The sequence below is a fragment of the Phalacrocorax aristotelis genome, chromosome 9 (assembly GCF_949628215.1).
Source record: "Phalacrocorax aristotelis chromosome 9, bGulAri2.1, whole genome shotgun sequence".
NCBI classification, from domain to species: Eukaryota; Metazoa; Chordata; class Aves; order Suliformes; family Phalacrocoracidae; genus Phalacrocorax; species Phalacrocorax aristotelis.
This window is the reverse complement of record NC_134284.1, coordinates 16,402,875-16,423,363: the sequence shown is the minus strand read 5'-3', so window position 1 is coordinate 16,423,363 and position 20,489 is coordinate 16,402,875.

Below are 20,489 nucleotides of genomic sequence, written 5' to 3'. Positions count from 1 at the left end.
CTCCTTCATCTGTTCTTTTGGTGCAGTGATTAACCTTTGAGTTTATGAGTATTTTTGCACTTGCCTCAGATAAAATATTTTATGACTTCTTACCTCCCAGGCAAGTTGGATTAAACTTATAAGGTCTGGGAAGACAGTGGCCCATAATGACTGTTCCCTCGGAAATCATATCTACCTCCTTACCACATTATCAGAACATTCTTTGCACAAAACAGATGGAAACATCAAGACAAGAGACAAGACAACTTGTTAAGGTCACATTCCACCTTCCTATACATCATTCATGCTTAATTGATTCCTGGCCCCTCCTAGAGACAGATTGCCATATATTATGAGAGCTGAGAATATGAAAAGATCATTTTCTTTTCCCCATTAATTCCCATTTGGAAATGCTTCTGCCTTTGCTAAAGTTGCTTTGGCAGTATGCTTGCTAATGACTGATCACTGCCTTTCAACACAGAAATAGGGCAGAAGCAAGTAGATTTATCTTTTGGCAAAAGTATCCCTCTCTGACACAGCATTTAAGCTACTCTGCTCTAGTGTTAGAGAGAAAAATAAAAGAAACCAAAGAGATTCAAAAGAAGCCACATGACAGATCCCCAGAGATTGTGCAGGTGAGTAGTTTAAAATATCTTTTTATGTACTTAGAAACTGGCTCATCAGTGTTTGAGGAAAGCTGCTTAGCTTCCCCCTCACACCTACCTGACATCTCCTTCTACACTGTACAAAGGAGGAGTCAGTCATTTTGATGACCATCCTGAACAGGGTGGATGAATAATTGAGTATCAAATCTGAACTTGCTGTAGACCTCCTAATCATTTATGGACTTTGAAGTAACACGAAGGAAAAAAAAGCAAGCTGTAAACATTGCTACCAAAGATCTTTCTGTCTTTTCTGAGCACGCTTTCTCATCCTAATTTAAACAAATGTAACGTTTAGGAGTTGTTATCTATAAAACAGCTAATATAGTGATATAGGAATGGCTATATCAGGGTGCAATGCTACATTCAGTCTGCGCACAGGATTAAAAAGATATCTTCAGGGAACATAAAGTCTAAGACTCCTCTGCCTGCAGCATTTCAAAAATAGATATTAAGCCAAATATAGCAGGTAGCAACACAGGCGGAGAATATCTCATTTGGAATCCATGCCATTATAATAAAACTGCCTGTATACAATTCTTGGAGGTGGAAAACTGGTTTCAGGAAGTGAATTACTCACTCCACTGCTCAATCTATGTGAAAAGAAGTGGCTAGAAATCTCTTCTGGTTCTATACTGCTTCAGTTTACATAAGACACACACAAAAAAAAGATATCTAAAAAGCACTGAAAGTGCTACTGACCTTTAATATGTTGCCAGGATCTATCCAATTGGAGTCATGAGTATGCTGACTAAATAGAAAAAGAAAAAACCACACATCCCCAAATATGAATGGCTCTGCATCCCAATTCACCATCAAGTACATTTTGAATTGCTGGGTCTTGAGCTATCATTTCAAACCATCCTCGTATTTTCAACTCGTACGTTAAAAGTTTGCATCAGTGCATAAGAATATACCAAAGATCCTCTTAGATCACACACAAGGATCACTCCCTATGTTATGCATTTCCTCTTTTGGAATAGAAACCAGATGTTCCTTGGTGGGGTAATTTGGAAGTAGAATGAAGTGGAGACAAGAATCTTTTTTTGTAACGAACACCTGCTTCATTTCCTTCAGCACTCTCAGGACCCTTTCATGTGCGCTGAAAAGAAGGGGAGAGGAGAGGGAGGAAAACCAGAGGCTTTGTTTGCCCTGTGCATCTCAGAGAGCAGCTTCACATATCAGTTTGCAGTACAGAGAAGTATCATCTCTGTACTGCTGTTTCTGGCAGAAATGTAAAGTATAAGCTGTAAAAAGCCTTCTTTTATTTTCCCTAGAGTACAGCCATTTAGATGTAAACTCTTACAGCTTCATTGCAAGACACTCTTCGTGCAGAGGAACTGTCAGGTCAGAAGAGGAGAAAAAATGAAACAGATGAGTTTCCTTTGCAGTTTCCCAGTGGGAGAGCTCTGCTGAAATGCTAGTCCAGCTCTACCGGTTTCTGCATCAACAGATGGCAGACAGCATTCCTTGTGTTTGCGTCCCATTTGCTAAATCACAGGTCACATCTGGTCTGGCCTCTGTTCTTTCTGAACAGATGGGAGTACGCGTTCGTTATCGATTGCAACAAGGAGACGGGGATGATAGGGAGGACTGTACACGAGGCGGGGGAAGGAAGGTGAGAGAGAGTTAGAAATAGAAAAGACAAAACCAAAGAAGAGAACTTAAAATGACCACTACCAACAAAATAATACCATTGGTGATATTAAATTGGTTGAATCAACAGTGTATAAATAAATGGCTGTTAAAAATTGTTTCAACATGTAATGCACAATTGTATCTGCTTAGAGAATATCATGAAAGTGCATATGTTAAATGTTTGTGTGGTCTCCTACCCAAAGCTATTATATGGGAAAATAAAAATCTGTTTTCAGTCCTAATCTCTTTCCACACAAGGTACAAACTAAAAAAAAAGAATACACAGAGAAATGGGCTCAGTCACTGTCAATCATAAACCTAGATTTAGACAGAGAAAACAAACAAAATAGTCTCCTTTTGTATATCACTTGGCATCTCATCAGTAAGTTTATAAAACCTTTTTAAATATTTTTCAATTTTCTACTAGAAAATGGGATGGTATTTCTGACTTTATATATTTTTTCTTTTAATTAGTTTATGATATTTGTGAATTTTTCATCTTTTTATTGGTACTTTTAAACATTCATGACTGCAAAATTAAAGATTTCTAATTATTTTAAATGGATATATTAAAATCTTGTGTTTAAAGTTTTAAATTAAAAAAATAAGAATCCAATTTAAAAATTCTAATATATTCTACTTTCAAAAAGTGTAAATAACCTAAAGCTTGAAAGTGAATTTGCTAACACAGCCTCAAATGCACACAGCACAAACTTCTTTAAATATAGCAAACTCTTCTTGTTGACAGTAGGGAAATGCATACATTCAGCATAGACTTAGTAACGATCCACATAAAACACAAGCACTTCTGATCCTTAGACTAGGTGCAAACATATTTCTCACTTGCCAAACACTACCATACTAAACTAAATGTACTTTTTTGATGTTAGGAAGTAAAGCAGGCTTGAATGACTTGACACAAATCAATGTAATCCAGAGCTATCTAATTGGAGCTACATATGAAGAGCTCTGTGTCTTCCTGGAATGCAACAAGTTTAATTTAGGTCATTTCATTTGAACAAGCTGTTTTGACTCTGGCCTTTTGGTGGTTTACACATTTCTACAATCTTAAGGTATATTTTGACAAGTAGCATTAATTTATCACACTGTCTAATACTACCCCTACTGCTAATAATATAACTATTTTTAAAGTGTTCAAAAATTTTCCCATGTGACCATTCAGCTGGTTCAGTTTTTCTTCAGCTCAAATAAAGCATGATTTAGGGTGGCTTTATAACGAATAAGACTATTAAAAGTGTTGAAAAGGATAGAAGCTGTTTGACACTAGAACAGAAGAGATATGCAAGCAGAAATTTTTTTTCTTTCTTTTTATTCCACGTCAATTGGAAAGTCAGCATGGACATTGGTACCTAGCCATCATCTTGGCAGCAATTCCAAAGAAGGAAAAGCTTTTTCTAAGCACATGATACATCATATTTAACAAGTACTAGCTCTATCACCCTAATATTTCTTGTTCTTGTACAAAACCCAAAGAGAGGCAGAAAGATTATTTTTGTTGTCACATTGTCCTTTTAAGAACAAACACTTTTGTATGCTTATGCAAAATCAGAAACAAGCTTCATTTCTTTTGGAGAAAGCATCTCAGGTCTTGATCAGATACAATGATTTCAGTGAACCTGTAAAGGTGTGAGCCTCAACTCAATTCTGTCTCAAAGTCAAAACATATAGAAGTTAAGTAGTAATCCCAATTATGAAGGCTTTATTTAAATATTACCATTCTTTTTTTTTTTTAAATAATCATTTAATATGAACTTTATCTCCAAACTTTAGCTAGATGTTCAATATAGGAATAACTAAGGCCTGACTTTAGATAACTGGGCCATGTTTGGAGAGGGTTCTGTGTTTCAGGGAATTTTTTTGGTTACTTTTTCAGTACTCAGTTTGAAGAATACAGAGTAGAATTTCAGGGAGGGCTGAGCTGTGTCTCTGCCTGGTTTTAATTGAAGTGGCAAATCCTCATCAACACTGAGCACAGAGATAGTTCAGAGTAGGTGTTAAGAAAAAAACCAACCACTGCATATAAAATAAACCTTGGAATGAGAAATGGAATGTAAAAGCAAAGGTACTGGTAGAAAAAAGGAGTTGTGTGAGACAAAATCAAAAATTCTGAAAGTGTGGCAAGAAAATCCATAAAATATATGGGAGTTAAGAGAGCTTTTAAAAAAGTGTTGTGATGTGCTGCAAGCAAACCAAAGGCAGAAAATATTGTAACAGAGGAGTTATAATACAGTTTTTCTGTTCCCTTTAGTTTATGAACAGGCCAGACGCAACTCCTCTATTGGTCTATACAACCTGAGTAATAGCGGCCATAGTATGAGAACTAAATTTCAGACTTAAACATGATATGTAATTCAGAGTGTAGAAGACACTGCAACCTTAAAATGTATTATAAGCCAATAGCATAGTGTACTATTAAGGTTCCTTGGCACTTCCCATTATATATTCCTGAACCTTACATCATTGCTGATACTGGAAGCCAGAGAATATCATCAACTATGGTAAAGTGGAGATAACTAGAGGCAGAGAGAAGACACAGAGAAATCACAATGGGGATAAAGAACCTGTATTAGCTGACCTTGGATGTGAGGAAAGGACATAGTTTGATGTAGTGAAGGAGTTTGAAGTGTTAACTTCGATTGTTCACTCATGAACTGCTCTTATTAACAGGCACTGTTAGTCATGGATAAACTTCCACAGATTTGTTACCATTTGCTTCAATTTAGCGACAGAAAACACTTGTGCTTTAGAAAAAAAATGGGTTTCTGCATGAAAACAAAGACTCATACCTGCATGGCCCAGAGCAGGATGCTGCAGAAATGTTATCCTGTAAGGCCTTCAGTTAATTTCTCTGTAATGGTTTACTTTGCTTTTGACCTGTGCCCTAGTTCACTGGTTGTCCATGATATTAAATACTCCCAGCTCCCTTCTGAATTAATTCAGACATTTCTTCTCAGATGGAAACACAGACTTGGGAGGCACAAGAAAGATCTGAACATTTCTGATAGAAAGAAGGAAAGACAGACAGACAGAGAGAAGGAAAAACTGAAAAAGGAAGGAAGGAAGGAAAGGAAGGAAGGAAGGAAGGAAAGAAGGAAGCAAGCAAGCAAGGAAAAAAACAGAGAAGAGAAAAGAGAAGAGAAGCGAAGAGAAGCAAAGAGAAGCGAAGAAAAGAAAATAAAAGAGAAGCAAAGAAGAGAAACGAAGAAAAGAAAAGAGAAGCGAAGAAGAGAAGCGAAGAAAAGAAAAGAAAAGAGAAGCGAAGAAAAGAAAAGAAAAGAGAAGCGAAGAAAAGAAAAGAGAAAAGAAGAAGGTCACAGTCTTCACAGAGCCTGACTTTGCCTTGTCAGAAAGTCCATCAATACCATTCAAGTAGTCCTTGTTCTTTCCAAAATTGTGCACCTGGAACAATTCTGGATTTCCCAGCATTAACATGTATCCCAATTGCATCATGAACCTGCTTTATGATGAGACCTGACTATATACCCAAATATGCACTTAACTCCTCTCATCGCCCTCCTGTCCATCGAGCCATGTATTTCTACACAAAGAAAAACCAGGTTGCCACCTAGAAGTGAGTCACAAAGTGTTCACATCCATCACCACGATCAACACTGGAGAGACCAGGAACAGAGAGAGTTGCACACCTGCTTCTTAATTTGAGAGCATCTATGGAACAATAGTTAATGTATACCATCTAACTGGCCTTGATATATCCTTTATGCAGCTGCTTTTGAAAAGTTCATGAAGACTGACTAAAGCCTACCTTTTAGGCTGCTTATGGAATGAATACAGAGTGTAATGAAGTAGCAGTTTTTAAGAAGATGAACATGAATAATGAAAATTGCTGCAATATAAATATAAATCACATCCCACTATGCATTTCAAAGTACTTCAGCTCCTGCTTTCTGCATAGGCTGATTAATTCTGAGCTGTGGTTAGGCCTTCCTACAAGGCAGCCTTCTATTTAGGAAAGATAAAAGTTACAGAAACAGGAAATGCAAGCAGGAAAAAAATCCTTTATTTGAGACAGACATAAGACTTTTCTCCTCTTTTTTTCTCCCATATCTAAGAGAATCTACCAGCCTTAAGATTAAAAAAAAATATACATACTTATGCCAACCCTTAGAGGGATTTGCCCAGCATTATAAAAGGGTAAATATATATCACCTGACAACCTTCAGAATGAGAATCAAAGATTCTTAGTTCTGCTAGTGATGCTCCTTAGAAATATTGTAATGTACTGGTTAGGACATAGGTATCTAGCTGACCTTTTCAAATGGCGTAATTGTTTTTCAGTTGTTCCATAAATCCCTATTATCAAGAGTCAGTAGAACATCCAATTTATCCCAAGTTTAAAAGCTTTCGTTTTGAGTGCAAGAGAACCCTGGTTTTCTCTTTTCTGCTGTAAGAAGGAAAAAACATAATGACAAATTGGGAGGTCTCCACAGCTACAGGTGTGTTACAATGCATAAACCAGAGACATGGCAAGAACTAACCTTACATATCTCAATAGACTTGAGGTACCACTAATCCAAATTTGTCATTATTTAATCCCTGGAAATGTCAATCTGCAAACAATTTAATTAAGCTTTCTGTTTTCCTCATAAAAAACAATGGTAAACCAGATATTCTTTATACCTTCTACATTGCAGACAAACGGATATCATTGTATTTCCCTTGGAACCCTCAGCTGTTTAAAACCTGTTAACTATGCCTGCTCTTAATAGCAATAATTCATCAAAACCTTAAAATAAAATGGACTCCTTGCCACTCCCCTAGTCAGATGTTACCTGTTTTCCCCATCCCTATCATATTAAATATTTTTTTTTCTTTCCTAAAGTTCAAAATTATTCCTACTGATACAAGAGATTGCATAAGGGTTAAACCCTTCAGCTTTCAGTCTGTTGTGAGATTTATCATATCAGTGTCTTGAATAACATTTCCCTCTTGTGCATTGATAATAGAAAGCAAAATGATACAAACATACTATAATAATTTCTTAGTCATACATGACATTTATTATATGACATTTTAATCTGAGAGTTACCAGGAGACCCTGTTTTTGAGAGGCGACAGATCTGGTATCCATTAAAAGCTGAAATTACTAAATTCTATTAGAATATGTGTCTGTTGTTTCTAAAATAACTGAGGAAAAACAGTCTCAAAATGAAGGTCAACAACTCTAGCACTGGCAGTTTAGATATTGTCACAGATTTTTGGACTTGGGAAAAACATTTCCTAACTGCTTACTATACACTAGTTTAAATGTATCACACATGTGAATAGAAGTATTCACAAGGACTTTGAGTACTGAAAAAAATTAGTTTGATCTTTAGACAAAAGTATAGGATAGATACCTAGGGACTATATACTGTACTTGCCAGTGTCACTTAATGTGTCATTTAACATAAGTACTAACACGTTTATACTTAATAGCTTTGCAGATCAGTGGGCACCATTTTCTGAATAAAGGTGCTTTTTTTTCATTTTCTTTTGGAATTAAGCCTTTGATGTAGGCTTAGGTTCTTGTATTTGTAACAGGAATTACAAACAGGGAATCGACAGCTATAGAGTATTTTTTAACTATAAGATAAGCAAGACTATGTAATAAAGAATACAATATTTCAGGCACTCAGAATTGCAAAGTGCAATAATTAAGATTGATTATACCATCTTATTCTGGTTCCCTTGTATATACACAGTATAACACAATTTCTGATTCGAAGTGCCTAAGACTCCCTCTACGAACAGTATACACAACCTTTACCTGATTCAAAGTCATTTGGATTTTGGTTTATCACTGTTTTTTGGTGTCGCGGTTTAGCTGGCAGCTCAGCCCCACATAGTCGCTCGCTCACTCCCCCACCGGTAGATGGGGGAGAGAATCAGAAGGGTAACGCTCGTGGGTTGGGATAAGAACAGTTTAATAATTAAATTAAAAGAAACAACAGTAGAAATGCAATGTAAAGGAGAACAACGAGAGGCGCAAAGCCCCGGGGGAGGGGGAAGGGAGGGGAGAGGGGGAACGAACCGCCAAAACAAACCGCACGCGCCGCAGCCGCTCGCCGCCCACCGCCCCGACGCCACGCCGCCCCCGCGCTGCCACTGCCCCCCCTCAATATATTGGTCATGGTGTCACGTGGTACGGAATGAACCTGCCATTGGCCAGTCAGGGTCAGCCGCCCCCACCATGGCCCTGCCCCTCCCAGCCCCCCCCGCCACGCGGCAGAGGGCGGGAAGCTGGAAAGGTAGCCGACCCCCACAGTGAGGAGAATTAACCCCTTCTCAGCCAAAACCAGCACATTTGGTTTAAGGGTTTGTGTCTCATTTACTGCATAGTATTCAACCTTTTACCCATTACAGCCCTCTTAATTTCCTTATCAAGTTTTAACGGCATCACAGTTTCCTTTATAGAAACCTATAGTTCCTGAGTATTTAAATACGTATTTTATTGCATTTATTATTTATGTGAAACAATAGAGAAAAACTGTAATTTTTTTCTGAAAAATAATTTTACACACAGAGAGATTGTAGTTGATGAGTGTTTAGGTAGAGATGTTTAGACATTCATTGCCTAATTTACAGCATGGTGTTTTTCATCTGTGGCACCAACAGCTTGTCACTGCAGCAACTCAGACTTCCAAGTGCTCTACTGCAGAAATGAGGAACCTGAGTCTGGGAAAAAGCAGCAAGGAAATATTCTATTTCAGTAGTCCGTGCCAATCAAAGAAATAGAAAGCAGCTTTCCAGGATGCTTTTCAATTGCTTAGTTTTTAACTTTTGTAATGAACGGGTTAGAAAACTGATAGAGAACCGTCCCTTTTACTACACAAACCTTATTAGTCTCCAGAACAAGTTTATATTTTGCACTAAATGAGTCAGGGCACCAGTAGAAAAAATATTATATAACTAGGTAGTTATAGAAATGAAAGGTATATTACAATTAAAATATCTGTGCATAAATAATTTAGGAAAATATGTTTGTTATTCTTTAATGTTTCACAGTCATTCTTGAAGGTTCCTTTTTGGGACAGGATTTCAGACAGCACGAAGATAAATTCATTACTAGATCTTATATTTTGTTATATTTTGTCGCTAGTAGAGATGGCTGGCATCTGAGGTAGAAAATATTGATGTGTAATAAACCAAGGATTACACGTTAATATATTTTCTGATTCTAGGCCATGTTAGACAGTCTTGGTAACCAATAGTTTGAACCTTTTGCTAGAACGTTTGAGCCCTATAGGGTAGGGTGAGGATTCTTGTAATGGAGGGGGTATATGGAATATGTTTACTTCAGTAGGCATGGTGACAGCCTGGAAATAACTTAAGCATAGATTAAAGACAGTTTTCCAGAAAATAATTGTTTATTACTGGTCTGTGCAAAAACAAAAGGTAGGAAGAAGACTGAATGAATGGCTCATGATTACCCTATGGACAATAGGACTCATCAGGCTAGCATTAATGTTAAAGTTAGGTCTAGGTTCTAGGTTGGATATGCTAAAACCCCACCTTCATTAATGGACCTTGTTTAGCTTGTGCAGGTAAAACGAAGACTAGTGCTATTATGGTTAAATGCATTTAGTTATGAAGCAGATGGGGGTTCCAGCAAATGATCAAGGACAAGGGACAAAACAGGCTGGTTAACTGGAAGATCATATGTTGTCACCACACTGTGCTATTAATTTTCTAGGTTTATTTTTAATTTAAAGTTTTCTTTCAGGGCTGTGAGAGGTAAAAAACCCACCCATTTTTCTCGTCTTTCCAGTGCAGTACTTTTTTCTATACTATGTTCTGAAGGGATTGCTATGGTGCTTTCTTAAATGGTTCAAGTGACTGGGCATGCCTTTGGAGACAGAGCCACAGTTTCATAGGTTTCATAATCAAAAGAAGAAAATCAACCTTATCCCTCATTCCTGCACCCATCCATCTGATTTTAGATAATATTTTCCTTTGATAAATTCAATCTCATTTTGTACTCCCAGAAAAAATACTCATGCTGACTAGCACACTGTGAGATACAACGCAAATAGTTTTTCACTCCACTAAGATCAGTAGTAAATAACAGAGTTTCTTCCCGGTTTCTTTACTACCTATAAAAAAAAATATCTTCTATATTGTAATATCTTGACAGGTCTATATGAAGTCTATCTCTATACTAATTACTTAAGACTGTGTATAGTTTTTTCTCTATACCTTTTGACAGTTCTAAGAATAACAATAATACTTATTTAAAGTTTAAATCGTAATACATATAACAGTAAGGATCTGTTTCCTACATAGAAATTAATGTTTTACTTCTGACACTAAAGAATTTTCAATTAACTAGAAAGCTCATCCTGGAAAAAAACAGTTCATTAATGCAAAGAGATATACTGCGGACAAAACAGATCTGCAGACCTATATACTAGCCTTATATACTAGTTTATGAATTGGAAATAGGCAGCAGTCTTTCATTTATAGATATGCTTCCAGTATGTACCAGTTTAGTTCATAAGCTTAGTATCAATTTAGTTATACTGTTACTGGACTGTTTGTCACATTAGAGAGTGCAGTTTGTGGATTAGTCAAGATGCTAGCAGAGAGCCATCCATGTCTCTTGATGAGTTCATCAAGCCTCAGTCTTCACGGGTCCCATCAAGCAATTTTACCCCCATGAATTTGAAGTCACTTGACCTGAGAAGCTGGACATGCAATTGCTAAGTACTGTTTTAACAAGAAATTACAGTTTTTAAGACTGCCTATTTTATTACATTGCAAATGTCATATACACTTCAATGATAGAAGGACATGCATTTTGACACGTCAAATTAATATGTAAGATTAAAGAAAAACCTAGAGGAGGTAAGATCAATCAGTCAACAAAGCACAACTTTGCAACAAAACAAAAAATCACAGAAACGTTTGGGTTGGAAAGGACCATTTAAGATCATCTAGTTCAACACCTCTGCAATGAGCAGGGACATCTTCAACTAGATCAGGTTGCTCAGAGCCCCATCAAGCCTGACCTTCAATGTTTCCAGGGATGAGGCATCTACATCCTCTGTGGGCAACCTCTTCCAGTGTTTCACCGCCCTCATCATAAAAAAATTTCTTCCTCATACCTATTCTGAATCTACCCTCTTTACAGGGAATATTGAACAAAAAACTTCGCATGTAATAGCAAATAATCAAGTTGACTAAGCATATTATTTACCTTGAATCATGGCATACCTAGAACCTAAAGATAGGGCAACATCTAACCAGCATACCTTCTTGCAAGACTTTTTTATTAATAGCTAAGTCAATAAACTGGTGGGAGAAATGAATTACATAACTCTTCAAGGTTTTAAGATGGCTTAACTCAGAACTCAATAGAGAAACATAAATGCAAAGAACATTCATAGCCATGAGTAAAAGGTCAAATACTGACTCTTCCTCAGTTACTTCACCTATTTTAAAAAAATCCCTCAAAGCTCTGTTTTACCTCAGTAAAGTATAGGATACCTAATTAATATTTTAACATGGCATGCTATATATAAATAGTAAGGATTATCTTTCATTCCCTTTGTCCTCTCTGTCATGACTTTTCGCTCCCTGATGGCCAACCAATATCTTTTCAGCTTTTATGAAAAATAATGTCTAAGGCTAAAGAGTAGATCCTTCTAAAATTGATCATAAGGTTGGAACATTATTGCACAGCATTCAAGTCATGAACTTCTTTGTTTATGATATCGTTAAAAGATGGGTCTCCCTTTCTCCTCCCACAGCTAATTTATAATCTAATAGGACTGAGCCCATTTCTGTTCATTATCTTATATACCATATTTAGGTCAGTAGTTTTAGCTTACTTAGATTATATTTTCTGTTTGAGATGCCACAGACAGCTGTAAGTTCTCCAGGTAATAATATACTTAACCCAGGTTAACACTGCTTCATGTTACCTAATTTAAATCCTCCCTTAATTGTAATACCAAACTAGCTGTACCACCTCCATGAAGTTGCTGTCCACACAGCCACGCCTCTTAAGCACATACATTAATACTGCTTAACACTGTTCCTTTCCAACAAGTCTATAGTCTGTCCTAATTCAGAGATCTCTATTCAAATAGGTTTTAATGAATTTAAAGTGCCAACTTATATAGTTTATGTGCAAAATACCCTTTGAAAACACTAGTGTGCAGTGGTCAAGTATATAAACAATGTAATCAGAAAACAGTTCATAGAAGTGCATGTATCTTATTTATAAGAAAATAGTGCAGAACTGTATAAGAAAATCTATAAAATAAAAGCACATAAAATGAAATTATATTTATTTGGATGGTAACTAGATACATCTGTGCATATATGTCATCTTATACATGATCACAGAATCATAGAATGATAGAGGTCCTGAGTTGGAAGGGACCCACAAGGGTCCAACTCCTTTCCCTGCAACAGGACAACCCCAAATTTAAACCATATCATTATATCACTATATGATGGAGCAGACAGACAATAGGCTAATAATTTAGGAATAAAATTAGTGAATTAACTATAAAACTGTACTGATACCATTACCTTATCTTCCAGGGAAGAACCAGATTTCCTGTTAGTGTAATGTCCTCAGAAGTGTGTCAGTTTGAAAGATGTTCAGTGCAGGTGTCCATATGTGAGCTAAGCACCTCAGGACCAATTATGGTCTGGGAATATCTAGACAATACAGTCAATGACACCTAAGAAGTGCCTCACCTCATTCTAAAACAGATATCTAGTACAGGTTAACTGAACAGCTCTCCAGGCTCCACTTAATGTATTGATTGTAACAGGACCCTAGACACCTAAATCTCCTCTAGACACCTATACTGAGAAAGAAAGTAAAGAAGGAAGATTAATTTCAGGAGTTTCTATATAAGATGGAAAATAAAGATTTGGAGAGTTGTGCAGAGGAACCACCCTAAAGAAGAACAGATTTCCTACTTCTCTCCAGATTTATTCTCACAATCATTTTCTGAAAAACTTTTATATGGTAAAGGATAATAGACTTGCTCTTTTGGATATATATCTGTGTAAGCCACAGAGAGGTCTGGAGACCTCTTAAAGTGGAGCTTTGAAGACAAAACGTCATAGAATAATTCAGATTTTAAGGGACCTCAGGAGCTCTCTAGTCCAACCTACTGCTCAAAACAGGGTCAGATATGAGGCCAGACCAAATTCTTCAGGGCTATGTCCACTCACATCTTGAAGATCTCCAAGGATGGATACTGCACAAGATCTTTGGGTAACCTGCTCCATGTAACCATGACTGTCCTCATGGTTAAAAACATTTTTCCTCATATTGAGTCAGAACTACTCATTTCCCTTTATTCCTGTTGTTTCTCAGCCTCTAGCCATACACTGCCTGGTGAAAAGCCTTGTTCTTTCTTCTCAATAACTTCCATATAGGTCTTAGGTCCTGCCCCAAAACCATGTCTTCTCTAGGCTGAACAAACCTGGAGGACCTCAGCCTCCCCACACAAGGCAAGTACTCCAACCCTACAATCTTGGTGACCTCCAATGAACTTTCCTCAATATATCAGCTTTTTTCTTGTACTAGGGGAGCCAAAACTGGACTCAGTGGTCTAATGAATGCTGAGTACAGCAGGATAATCACTTCCTTCAATCTACTGACTGTGTTCCTTGTCTCTTTTGCTATCAGGGCCTACTGCAGCCTCTTGCTGCCCACCATGATCCCTACGGCATTTTCAGCAGAGATGGTCACCAGCCATGCCACTCGCAGGCTGTAAGATAAGGATTTATCCCAGCAAGGATACAGTTATTCTTTCCCATGTGCAGGACTCTGCATTTTCCCTTGCAGAATTACACAATGTTTCTGTTAGTTCCACTCTGGATGGAAGCCCTGCCCTTGAGTGTATAGAGTGGTCTTGACCCTTTCCTCTGCTTCTTCCCCTACCAGCTCGCCTAGTTTGGTGTCATCTGCAAACTTGATGAGAGCATACTCCTTCATCTCCTCCAGGTCATTGATGAAGGTGTTAAAATATACTATGATAAAGATACAGCAAACGCACTGGTGGTGAATTAGGTTTTGCAGGCCACCTTGTCCCTTCTCCAGTTAATTTTCCACTTTACAAAATCCCCTCTGTCTGTTAAGACTAAAGAATGGCAAACAGAGAAGACAGCCTGACATCTACAAGCTTTCTGAGTGAGAGTAATACTGTATTACCTCTCTCAGCCTTCATAAGCTTCCCTTGTGATGCAAAGAATGGCTTCCTCAGAGCGGAGAGTCAAACATACTGCTGCAAGGTTTCATTTCTTTCTTCTTTACCCACTCTGCCTGTCAGACCCAGTAGTTCCTGTCTCTCCCTGTCATGTACTGTCCTCATATTGTCCTCCAAATATAGCATGTCTGTTACCATACTTACAGGAAAATCCAGGATCTACATTACTTCTAATGCTTGTCCTTACTTCGTATTCTGCCTGTGCTCTCTTTTCTTTACCAACATGAAACTAATGTTCTCTTTTATGCTTAATTTCTTGCTTCCTTGTTTCTCCACCTTTATTCACACTGACCTGCACTCTGAAATGCATTGAGACATTTTAAGCAGGGTATTTCCAACAGTGAACAAGGGATTTGTTTCAAAGAACTCCTTATGACTTTTGAGCCTGGGCTTGAGAAATAATTAAATATTTTGTAAGTTTATTACTGTTGAGAAGACCATACAAATAAGTTACAGCTGCTAAAGAAGTCACTCCATCTGCTTTAAAATGCTTACACAATAACCCATTTTAGAAAAATCTCTGTCACGTGTAGTCTATTTCAGGATCTCAGGTGTCTTTAAAACCAAGTGTTGCTTACCCTTTAAGGACAGACTTTCCTTCTCTTTTTCTTTTCTATGGATAAGGCTTTCCAGGACAACAGCCTTGCCCTTCAGCCTCTCTGTGTGTGGAAAGGAACATGCTGCACTACTGATAATTTTTTACCTCTTAGGTGAATAAATAGAGACTTTTGGTGTCCTAGGGTGCTAATCTGGCAGCTTTCACCAGTGGTACAGTTAGCTGAAAAAATATATGTGTGTGAACAACAGAAGTATTAAAGTTTTCCATGAAGCTTTGGCACCTACTTTACATACTTGAAAAGAAGCACTATATGGATAAACTATTTAAAAATTATGCTGAGTAAAAAGCTTGCATAAACTAGATTTCAGAAAATAATTTCCTGCTGTACAGTAGAACTATTGGTTCTCAGTTTTGGGGGGTTGTAGTGCTGCTGCTGCTTATCCACAGTTTTGTTAGAAAAACCTCATGCTAACGTCAAAAGCAAACCAGAACCATTCCTCTTAAGGAGCAAAATCTATCCAGGTTTGCAATTCAGCAAATGTATGTTACAATTATTTTAAACCTAAATAATTTTTCTTAGTCCCTGTGGGCCTTTGTATCCTTTCTGCATTATCTTCTCACACCATACCACAATCCCTTCTATTGTAAGTCTGCCCACAGCACCACAGGCTTTGTCCTGATCATGTTGATAATATGCAAGCTTCCCTGTTGCTAATTCTGATTTCAACTAAATGATACAGAATGAGACTCAAGGGCCTCAGACAAAGGTGTCCTAAGAGGAGTCTTCAGCACATAAACTTTATACCACTAAGGTATTTTATTATTTTTGCAACGGGCTCTTCTGGACCCAGTTGCTTTGCATCTTTATCTTTTCTGCTCCCCTCTTAAAGTTTTTAAGGGTTCAATGAGAGGCCAGAAAAAAAGAAAAAAAAAAAAAAAAAAGAAAAAAAACCTCAGGAATAAAAAGGTTAGAAATCTCAGCATTTCATGCAACAACCAGATTCTGTGACTAGATTAGAAGCAGAGCAATCAAGTTAATGTTATGACCATTAATTACATTCACATAGAGTCATTTAAGAAAAGTCAATCTTATATTAAGGCATACAATATGATTAGATGAAGAATTGGAATATAATGTTTTCTCCACCCAACTCAGAGCATCAGACAAAGGGCCAGGGATGAGAAGCTTCAATTTAAAATAACTTTGTTTCACAGGAACTACCACAGACAAGACAAATAGAATTATAAGCAAGTTATACGATCATCCCTCTTTAGATGAGGTATAATGATCACTGATTTGGCATATGACATGATTATGTCAAGTGCTTATAACCTGAAGCTTTTCTAAAGCTTAATTTTGATCAACTTCATTATGTCCGCTGTTCAGATGAATAAACTGACATTTGGAGTAACCAATAACCCACAAAAAGAAAAAATGGAGACTAGATCATAGCCTTTCTCAACTGTTAATTGTAGCTCTTGTTTATGGTGTCAGTCTGCCTTCCCTCTGTGTTATCTACATTTTCTGCACACCTCAGGCACTCAACTATAATACAATGAAGGATCAAAGTCTACCTTTTTGGAAGCTATTTACTAGGAACTTCTAATCTGGTTGATTTAATCTTAGAATAATTTAACCATCATTAAAGAAAATCCTGCTAAGAAACACACACCTGAGTCAAACTTCTGTTTGTGAATAAAGTGGCTTTTCTGTACAGTAATTCTGCAGTGCGGCTTTGCCGTCTGATTACTAAAAAGTAACGCGCGCGCACACACACACACTTTCTCACACAAAGCTGAAAAAGGAACATTTTTTTTCCTGTTTATAGGCAAAATGGAATTTTCATCATGTACCTCAAGACAATTTTCTTCTACATTTTTCTGAAAGTAAAATTTAATAACTATTTATTAATACTTTTAACACTTCCTAAGGGAGAATGTTTACCATAGCTAAATCAAGTCTTTCCTCCCACCACCTGCTGAAAGTGGGAAAAATGTCAAGCAAAATGGAACTCTACTGGCTGATGAAGGGTAGTTCTTTTACTACAATAAATAAGGAAGATTTCAAATCACACTTCCTTACAATGTAAGAACATTTATTTGGTTTCCCTCTTTTCTCCACATTTTCCTTCTACTCTTTTGCTAGTATACTTTTTCCCTTTTTACCTCACATTCATCCAAATTCTTTGGACCTTAACTGTATGGACTGATATAGCTCAGATTGCAACAAACTGATGGACTATGCATTTTTGCCTTCATGTTTTAAAAGTTGCGGTATTAAGGGTTCTTTAAATGTGCCAGTTCTTTGGGTTTTCCTGAAGAGCTTAAAATCAGTTTCTGTATTGATGAATTTCCAATTTAACATTGTGTATGACTATGTTTGTTCCCTTCTTTTCATCACAGATAGTTACTACCATTGTAAAACTTCATGTAGCATACACTTGAGCTGACTGATGTTAATTTGTGCATATATAATTTTCAGTCATAACTACAGTTTTGAAAGTCTGTTGCTTGTACTCACTGATGATAACATTACCTTTAAACTAATTTTCTAACGATATGTCATCTGGATCCTTTCCTTTGATCAGTTTAGAATGGCAGTCAGGAATTATCAAGATTTTGAAAATGTATAAATATATGTAGAAATATGAGCAAAACAAAACAAAAACCACCCTGAAAACAAATCAACCCCCTCAGCCGCTTGGTGGATTAAAAATACCATTATGTATTGTCAAGAGAAGATCCGAACTGGGTAAAGGGAAGGAGCAAATATCAAACTAGGTTTTATGCTGTTTACACAGACTCTGGTACTGCAGCAGGTAGACTAAATATGCTTCTACTTCTCTTTACATCAAAGAAAAAACATTCTTTGAACTGTGGTTGTGCACGATCAGGACCAGAGAAACATAGACAGGCAGGACTGTGATAAACTGGAGCTAAATGATAAATTATATTTACTCTGCGCTTGTGACTATATTCCCTGCACTCTGCCCACTGATCCATCTCCCTTTGGACTCATTTTGACATTACAAGCCATAAGCAACTTGAAATATATTCAAATTTATTTTTTTCTAAAGCAACATGTCATGTCCTTTCTCCCAAGAATTATCCTAACCCAAAACTTAGGGCAAAGAAGTCTCAGTCTTCTACTAAAGACAGGTTCAAGGATCACTATTCTATCGCTGGTTGTGGATGACATCTGTGGATGAATATATACAAAACATGCAGTTCTGGAAGTTTAATTAGAATTAGACTAATCATGATTTCAATATTTAAAGGATTTGAGACATTATTTTTTAGGAATTTAGAAATTTGCCAAAATATTATTTAAGTTTAAAAAAGCAAACACATGAAATAAAGGGTTTCTGGCAAGAAGAATGAACATTCTTTATTAGCTGGTGGACTATAAAGCTGAAAATGGTGTGATAATCAGCACATTTTGTTTTTTCCTTGTTTTGACTGAAAAAAAGGCTTCAGTTTGTTTTCCTTGCTATGGTTCACAGACAAATATATTAACTATTCATGCCACTGTTTTCATAATTCTGTAAAGGTGCTTAAAGAAGACTTATGTTCGTTGTAAATGGAGATTTCCAGGTTTCAGATCAGTATATGCGCTTGCACTGTGGCTTATGACCTTCTATGGTAATCATACCGCTAGAAATTTAGGAATTTGTGAGCCCTCTGGAAAAAGAATCAGTGAGGATTTATTGTTCCTTTGTGGTTTAGTTTGCTTATCTGTTACAAAGTCCAGATAAACAAGATTTTTGAAACATTTTGCAAAATCCTTTCTGAATTTCATGGTATATTATATCAATTATACGAGACTGTATTTTCATACAAAACATTGACAGGTGTTCATTTCAGAGTAACGTTTTGTGTAGACCTCATGAATGCTTATCAATAAACCTTCACTTCATAAAATAGTTTGTTGCCACGCTGCCATTTATTGCTAGCTTTATTTATAACATTGTAAAGCAATGCTAATGTGAACTTCTAATACCCCTTCATTCTGGATAAAACATGTATGTTACAAACCTTGTTTGTTCCACAGTGGATTTAGCTGGTTTTAGCTACCTAAGCAGATTTTTAGCTAAGAAATAGTAAGTGTGAACTTTATCCCTGCTGTTGTTGGGATGAGCTGAAGGACTGGAAGATGCAACACCCAGAAACAGCTGTGGATTTTCTACCTCAGCGAAGATATACAACACTGTACATAATATACTGCATTCCTTCCACCTATGGCTCCTAAAATTTCAGGAATGCAGAATGTTTTACAAAGGTGAGTATACTTAAATTTCATAGCAGTATTTCATTCTCAGTGGTGCTACTACAGCAAGTTTATGTCTGTTCATTATGTCTGTACATAACAGTATGCTTTGAATATGCCTGTTTTGAAATCTATGCTTTGTTTGCTCCTTTGTCTCTCCATCCAGATAAATTGGTCTCTAAAAATTATTTTACTTGTACCAGGGGGTTAGTGACTTCCCAGAAATAGTAATTTCTAACAATGGTTAATCCAAGATGACCCAAAAATTATGTTTTAATCCTCTGATTTCAAACCCCATCAGTTCAAAACCGGAATAGTAAGTCACTCTCCATCCATGACTTTGATGTTCAGATGTTCCTTCTCAAATTCCTTTCAGGCATTCTCTGCACTTATGCATAGAAGTTTCTTTATTTTCCCACCAAAGTTCAACAGAAGCTTATTCTGTGCAATGTTAAAGAGAATTTCAATGGCCCAAATTCCTAACTAAGGTGTAAAGGATAAACAACTGCACAGCATTTTCTGGAGTTTTGGTCAGCTGTACAGGAAAAACAGGGGAAAAAAGACAATACCCTTCTTCCAACTCTGTAGGTGTTGTCTATATATAAATTAGTGTTTATATAACAAAAACCTAGATGCTCAGATCTTACAAACCAGTGTTGCTCTTTTCCAAGTTCCATCAAATGAGAATCCAGAAATGGTCATCGCATGTCTTCTGCTATGGTAGCATTTTACTGTTTTAGGAAGAGACACCATTAAGCCATTTCACATAAGAAAGCAAACTTCTTCCAGAGGAACTAGTAATCTAGCAAAAAGATGTTTTCTCATTGTTGCATTTCACTTTGGTGAATCAACTAGACTTCTCTTGACGCTGTGCTGATATAAGAGTACTTGACCAAGGTCATCACTTAACAAGGTGTTGATAAAGACCTAGTGTCTAAAACACAGCTGTGTGGTTTATCAGCTAAGAAGCGGCTTACTGAGGTGATGGGAAAACACAGATTTCAAGTAGCAGGTTCATTCCACAAAACATTATTTGCAAAGCATAATACTTAGATATAGAAACAAAGGACATCTAGAAACAAAGGAGAATTAAATATGTAATTAATGTGCTTGCCACTGGGAATATT